This window comes from Pteropus alecto, unplaced genomic scaffold, assembly GCF_000325575.1.
Source record: "Pteropus alecto unplaced genomic scaffold, ASM32557v1 scaffold24, whole genome shotgun sequence".
NCBI lineage: Eukaryota > Metazoa > Chordata > Mammalia > Chiroptera > Pteropodidae > Pteropus > Pteropus alecto.
This window is the reverse complement of record NW_006439192.1, coordinates 23,364,287-23,371,873: the sequence shown is the minus strand read 5'-3', so window position 1 is coordinate 23,371,873 and position 7,587 is coordinate 23,364,287. Positions and strand designations below refer to the sequence as shown.

The 7,587-nt window shown below is 39.9% G+C and overlaps 1 protein-coding gene across 25 annotated transcripts in view; it reads left to right on the top strand.

The window, feature by feature from the left end:
- The first annotated feature begins 6,148 nt into the window (after nt 1–6,148).
- PCM1 (pericentriolar material 1) overlaps nt 6,149–7,587 on the top strand; it is an 80,195-nt gene continuing 78,756 nt past the window's right edge. For 12 of the 25 annotated variants that reach the window (XM_025049954.1, XM_025049949.1, XM_025049951.1 and 9 more), the window contains exon 1: nt 6,150–6,530. The gene's annotated coding sequence lies outside the window, so the exon portion shown is untranslated. Of the gene's footprint in view, nt 6,531–6,834; nt 6,855–7,587 lie in introns of those variants that run through there. The other 13 variants (XM_025049963.1, XM_015592860.2, XM_025049965.1 and 10 more) reach the window with 5 other exon arrangements.

The window sequence follows — 7,587 nt, the reverse complement described above, 5'->3', positions numbered from 1 at the left end:
TTAATGAGCTCTCTAAGTTCTCCTCAGTCATCAATCTACACAGATGGCACCTCCCTCTTCTTTTTCAGAGATGCAGGGAAAAGCATCAGGTTCTGTTGACTTTTCACCAATTCTTCCCCTTTCCACCCAGGCAAATTGTGAAGGGTGGGAACTGCTCTAACTGATTTTAATCTTTTATGTCTTGAATTTTTTAAACTTTTGTTTCTAGTATTACTGGCTGTGACAATCCTTCATGGAGGCAATGTATGTCTACAACTAGTTTGAATGAGTGAAAACAAATATATAAGAAAATGGCACAAAGTGACTTTTAATATTTCTAACTGGTCGAAGATGATTAATATTTTGAAGATGATTAATATTTTGTGACATATGAAAATTATATAAAATTTAAATTTGTTCCAATAATAGTATTTTACTGGGACACAACCATGTTCATTCATTACGTATTGTCTACTTTCACTCTACAATTTTACAGTTGAATAGCTGGGACAGAGACTGTATGGCCCATAAGACAGAGACTTAATGTCATTTGTTAAATACCTAAAATATTTAATAAATGACATTTTACAGAAGAAGTTTGTGAACCCCTGTCCTACACCATTCTGTTGCACCTATTCTCAGGGATTTACTTTTTTCCTTACATAGATTGGATAGTCCATCCTGCTATCCAATATCCCCCAGTTTCTAACCTTGAAAACAATTTAGTACTCGTCTGGTAGAGAAAGAATGTTCTAACTTCTCTAACTTGGATAATCTGAGTTTATACATGTTTTGTCAGTTCTCCCCTAACCTGAGAATCTTTCCTATGGAAGGAGAGTTGCAATGTGGGAAGTCTTTTTATGGTAAAAGAGTAAAAAATACAGCAGATACAGCTGTAGCTTCCCTACATAATGTCATGGATTTAATACAGACCAATGTAATCCCAATCATGATGAACACTCCTTCACTAAGCCATGCATATACCAAATCTAAGTGTCACCAGCAGATCTCCTTATTTGAGAAAAGACACTTTTCTGGCTCAGAGTTTGTCTTTTATAAAGTCACTCCAGATTACTCCCCTATAACTGTGGTAATCATTGAGTCCTTGTTGCATATAAATTTATTTTTGATGACAGAGTTTTTAAAATAAAAGCTGAAGATTAATTTTCATACATTTCTATTATTTTTCATATTAATGAAAATCTATATATGGAGGTTTTCCATATTTTTGGAACCCTCCCACCTAATTATCTGATTTTGCTGCTTAATTAACAACCTACATCTACCTATATTTAATACTTTTCTGCTGTAGTGGTGGTGGAAGGCTAGGAAAAAGATATAGATTTTTTTCTTTGTAGTTTTTTATTGTTATCCCATTCTTTTGTTTAAACCCTCCAACTCGATATGTCCTGGAAGCAGGCATCCACACAGGGACTACACTATTGCAGCTCTCATCAGGTTTTCAATGAATAGAAAAGGTGGGGTAAAAACATAGACTCCGCAAGAATATATACAAGGAAACATAGGAATAAGTATATAGTAATTACCACTCTATAGATATAAAACTATATAAAAACCGATAAAATGCAAATATGAATAGAATTGTCAGAATTTCAGAGTTACATTTATTGAAAGAGTGATTTTTGAAAAAAAGGACATATTTTGGTTATGAAGGAAAAGGAAGTTTAAACTGTTATAAACATTAGTGTTGTATGTTAAGAGCAGCAATTTTGGAATCTAGTAATAAAAAGTCTGAACGAGGTAGTAATGAGAGATGTCACGGTATTAGATATGGGGCAAACAGGAAGGTAAGAAGAGCCTTGGAACATTACTTATGCATGTGGATTTGATATAATTAGTTGATGTAATTATATATAGTAATTAATTATTTAATTATTTATAAGTTTAGGTTTTTGAGCAAAAGAGGTACATAAAGAAAATCATAAAATGGTTTTTTTCAATGAAAAGACTAGATCAGTGTTTCTCAAATTGGGAGTGATTTTGCCCTTACCCCCACTCTGGGGGATATTTCACAGTATTAGGAGACATTTTTGGTTGTCACAACTGGGGAGACAGTGTGCTACAAATATGTAGTGGGATGAGGCCACTCATCCTGCATTGCACAGGACAGCCCTCTACAATAAAGAACCATCCAGCCCCAAATGTCAATTGCGCCAAGACTGAGAAATTCTGAGCTAGTTTAGGGCAGAGAAGTGCTTAAATTTAAGCAAAAGGTCTAAGAACTAAGTCAGAGGTCTCTAACTAGTCCCTTGTTTGACATGATCAATCTCTTCTTTCATTAAATTACCCACAAAGCTAATATGAAGAGTAAAGATATAATCAGTTGTGTCCAATTATAGTAATAATCCAAAATTAATTTTACATTCTGCTCTTAATAGACTTTGTGTTTCTAACCATCAACGTGGATGAATCTCAGAAACATATAACATTGGAAAACAAGTAAAAATAAACAATATATTATTTAGGGATCTATACATATAGTTATATGAGGAAAATTAAAGAATAGTAAAATTGATATCATTCAGGATTGTATTTATGTTTGCAAAGAAGGAGAATGGATTTGGAGAAAAGCACAGGGGCTCTTAAATTTATTGATTATATTTTGTTTTCGTTAGGTAGTAGGGTTTTGAGTAAAATTATTGTACTTTATAATTTACATAAATGTCATATTCTCTTGGTGTATCAAAAATCACATAATAAAAAAATCATAAAATTCAACTAAGAATAGTGGTTACTGAAGATTTTTCCTTTGAATCCTATCACCACCTGCAGGTTAAAATTAGGTAGTGCAAAAACTGTTTTCTTAAAGAACAAATTAATGAACATCAAGATAAACGAATTCTGCAAAGCATTCTGGATATAAAGAAGTACAAAAGGCAGGGTTTCTGCTCTAGCCATGCTTAAATTAAAGTCCATCTGTGGATAGAGTACACATGGAACACATAAAAGAGATAAACAATATAGCAGAAAATTTTGTATCGTAAGTGCCCTGTGTCAGTGTCATACTTAATATTAAATAACAGACACAAATGATATTTTTACACAGCATGACAAACTGATTTAGTTTACCATCAGAATCCAACTCCTTCATTCATTCTGCCACTACCTTAGGCCAGGCCTTAGTTACTTCACACCAGTTACCACCTGTTTTCCTTGTTTTTTCCATCTCTTCTGTTATCCCTAGTTGTTCTAAACATTGCTGCTGGATTAGCTTTTTTTTTTTAGATTAGAGTCTTAAAATAGCTCCTTCACTATATCATTGCCACCTCCCAAACCTCAATTGGTTTCACACTATCTACAGAACAAAACCCAAACTCTTTAGATCAATCTTTAAGATTTTCTACAATTTGGCCACAACTTGTTCATCGATCTTGCTTTCTTCTCCTGCCTTCCCACTCCCCACCCTATATGGATCCTCTACTTCATCCTGTCTGGTTTCTTCATTATCCGTTGCTTATTCTGAATGTATTATCTGTGTTCAAGGTGTGCACATTTTCCTTGAACATTATTTTTTCATTTAGGCTTCCTCCTCCATCTTTAATATATGTGTTGTTCTTAAATGTGGAAAACAGATGTAGTTTCAATGTGTATCTCTTAGGGGCCACTAATGTTCTCCACCTGCATTTCCACCAATTGCCCCCAATTTCATCCTACATAGAATCCCGAAACCATCATTATCTTTTGAGACAATTTAGCAATACTCTGTCCCTGAATTCCTAAAGCACTTATGGTCTGTATCATTTATTTGCCATTTTCATACACTACTGACACTAAACTGGTTCTAAGTTTGTTTTCTAAACTAGATGTTGTTTTTGGAAGTCCAGGATAATTTTGTAATTTTGGTTTTTTTTCCTTTCCTCTGTCTCCTGCTAAGATGTGTAATGCCCATATTTGAGTTTGAGGACTGCTTTTTTATGTAAAAATTTCTGACTCCTCCCTCCACCAAAGAGACAATAGTACTGACATTTTTCATGGTCCATAAATTCAAAAAACATAATAACCATATTGATTTCAGTAATGCTTTTGAATTAATCTGAACGGTTTTAATGACAATAGCTTCTACATACTTCAAAATAATTTTATATATGTATATGAAAGGAACCAAAGTTTTACCACACTCAAATTGCCTTTTGTGATATTGATTTTAGGTTATTAAGAAACAAAAGACTCAGAAAGAACCTTTGATCCTCCCCCTTAGCTGCCTAAAGGAATTCAGATTGAAAAAGCTGCTTAAAGGAAGGGAGGCTCAACTTAGCATCATAATATAAACTAAATGTGGCAGACTGGAAGAAAACTAGCAAAGCCTTTGTACTGAACTTCCTTCCGTGTACCATTCTGTGTGGCCCCGAAATAATTTATCACATATTTGCTCTATCTACCCATACACTTCTTGCTTTCCTTTTGAAATCCCAGACCTCTGCCTCCTTCTTCTTTGTCCTGAATGGCTTGTGAGTCTCAATTGCCCAACACTTCCTTGGGTTTTATATTATGATACTCTCATTATGATACCTCCCCGCATATACATCTGTAATAAATTTTGGACATTATCTCCTGTTAATTCATCACACGTTAATATGATTATTATCCCAGCTAGAAGAACTTAGAAGGTGGGAGAAATTATTTTTTGCATTCCCATATATAAAACAAAATGGTGATAATGATGATAATATTTCGGGGCCTTATCATATGCTCATACTTATTTAATTATAAAAAAAATTCCTCCACAGAGTTAGTAGACCTCAGTTTATCCTAGGCTCTACTACTTGGAGTCAGAGCTTCGTTGATTTATTTAACCGCCATTTGTAATGCAGAATCAATTTCTTCAGGATAGAGAATTGAGAAAACCACAACAGATGAAATGCTTAAGTTGGTGCCTTGTACAAAATATATACTACTAAAAAAAAAAATCCCTCCGAGGTAGGCAACATTATTATCCCTCTCCCATTTTATAGATGGTGCAATTGAGGCTTGAAAAGGTTAAATAACTCGCCCAAGATATTAAGAGCTACTGAGTGGTGAGATTAAAATGGGGTCTAGGGCATTCTGGACTACAATAAACACCTAATCTTTAGTGCTCTGAATTCTCATAGCACTTTCTTACAAACCACACTATTTCTCCATTCACTAAATATGATCTCTTCAATAGCAGGGAGTATGATTTTGTTACCTAAATAATTAGCAATACTAAACGCAAAGTACTAAAAAATGTATGACAAAAAAAGTGTCAAAGATCATTGCATTGACTGAATCTGGATATAGTTGCAAATTACAGTAGACTGGAAGAGCTTTATTTATCTAAATTACGTACTGACATGAGTTCTATTAATCGGTTTCATGAACAATTTGTTGGTGATTGAGAACAATTTGTTGTTGGAACTCAGATGTCATTTCCCCTACCTTATTATACTTAAAACAAATTTTGTAGCCACAACTACAAACTGTCTAAAAATAGAACGCCCTTGCACGGAAGTAAAATTGACCGATGTTTTCACTTTTCAGGTAGGCACACTGAAAGCATTATCTTTTTGTCGCATTTTTTTCTTTGGTTTGTTTTACCACCCTGTCAATTTACTAAACTTGAAAAACTGCTGCTGAGAAGAGCGTAAAGAACAGTTTTAGAGAAAATTTCTTGATATTAAATTCTGAGGTAAATCACCTGGTTCTTCTAAGGAAAAAGTAGGACATGAATCCAAGATGACATTTATCATTCTCCCACTAACTATATAACTTTCGGCCAATTAAATCCCGTGGATTTATCTCCTCACGTGCAAACCTATAGCTAGATTTTAAAGGCCCTTTGTTTCCATCCCTTCGTGACCAGGAGATGTGGGTGAGGAGTGACTCGAAGAGTGATCCCTGGCTTAGGTTAACTCTCCTCCTTCCGGCATCGTCCGAAGCCGACACCCCCACAGAATAAAAGAACGCGCCTCCGCAGTTTTAGTAGCCGCCAAGGTTGGGGGGACAGGAATGTCAACCCACTTCCGCACAGGCCTCAAGCCTCCCACGAGCAGCGCCGGACAGTGCACAGCATGCTGGGATTTGTATTCATTCCCCTTGTCGCGGGGTTGGGGTGGGGGGTGGCGGGGGCGAGTTGGAATTCTGGGATATGTAGTCTCTGGTCATTCGTTGGTGTAATCGGCCTCCGGCTGAAGAGCCAGAGCTGATACCACAGACTTCGACGAGTCACATGATTCCAGTCTAGATCCTCGATCGCACTGCGGCTCCCGCCCGGGAGAGTTCTCGCTTGCGCGCCGCCGTTGCTGAGGAGACGGCGCACGTCTCCCCGCGCGTTGCCCCCTCTGCAGTTCCCCCCGCCCCTCCTCTCCCACCACAATGAGATCCTAAGATGGCGGTGGCTGCGGCGGTTGGGGCTGACTAGCCAAGGTAGAGAAGGCGGCCATTGGGCCCTAGGCAGCCAGGGAACTTGTGGACGCTCCCTGCTGCGGTCTCTAAGGAAAGCTGCTGTCGGTGTCTGGTTGTGGGGGCTGACCGCTACTCCGCCCTTGGAGGAGCGGCTGCTTCGTTTACAGGTAATTCCTGCGCGTCCTCAGCCCTTGGCAACCGAGGGCAGCGCGGTGCGCAGGGGCGGGAGAGCAACGGCTCTGGGACACTTGACCGTGGAGGGCCTGGCCTCCGGCCCGCGCCTCTCTGTGGGCCCTCGGGTCTTCTTGCTGTCTGCTTCACGTCTGCGAGGCAGACAGTCCGCCCCCTCCCGCGGACTGACCGACGTGGTTTCCGGGTGAGCATCTAGGCACCCGTCAGCGACTGCAGATCCCCCTTCTTGCTTCCCCTCCTTTTTTCTGGCCCTGAGGAGGAGGCCGCCCTGCATCCCGGGTGCTCCAGGAATGTCCCTTGTGAGTGGAGGAAGCGGAGCGGGGGCTGTGGTTTGGTTGCCGGAGGCAGGGGGTTTAGTTTTCCATAGCAAGGGGCCTTAGTAGTCATAGTCTCCGTCATGGCGCCCCTTCTCCCCACCCCAAATTCCACTCTGTGAGGCTCCCGTCCAGAATTTCGGGTGGAGAAGGGCGGGTGAGGAGCGACGCGACTTTTCGGGCTGGGCTGTAAGCACCAGGATATCTGCTGTCTCGGGTATTCTTAGAGCAGAAGGGCCGCGGAAGGCGTTCCTGACTTTGGCTAAGAGGTGCTTTATATTTGCGAGTGGAATGTTAATTTAATACCTCTCAGCTCCCCGCTCCCTTTGCTCCCCTTCTCCATCCTTTACTGCACGTCCAGTTGGAATGGGCCTACATAGGGAAAACAAAACGCCAAATGGAATTTGGGAAACGTTGTTTGCTTTGCAGAAACTGGTGTTTGGGGATTAGGTCTAGACCCCGCTAGGGAGGCGGGCCCTCCAAACTTTTTCATCCGGCGGTCCACTCCCCGGGACCTATTCTTGTCTGCGAAAAATTTTTTTTTTTTTGGACTAGTTTGAGGTCTGTGTCGTATTTCTTATGGATGACGGATCGTGTTTTCGCGCTGAAAGAAGCGGGCTTTCTGGGCGCCCCATCTACCCCCCGCCCCATAACTGCTTTCCAGACTCCGCCTACTGGTATTCTCTAGTTACCCGCGCGCGTGTTGTAGCTCTGGGTG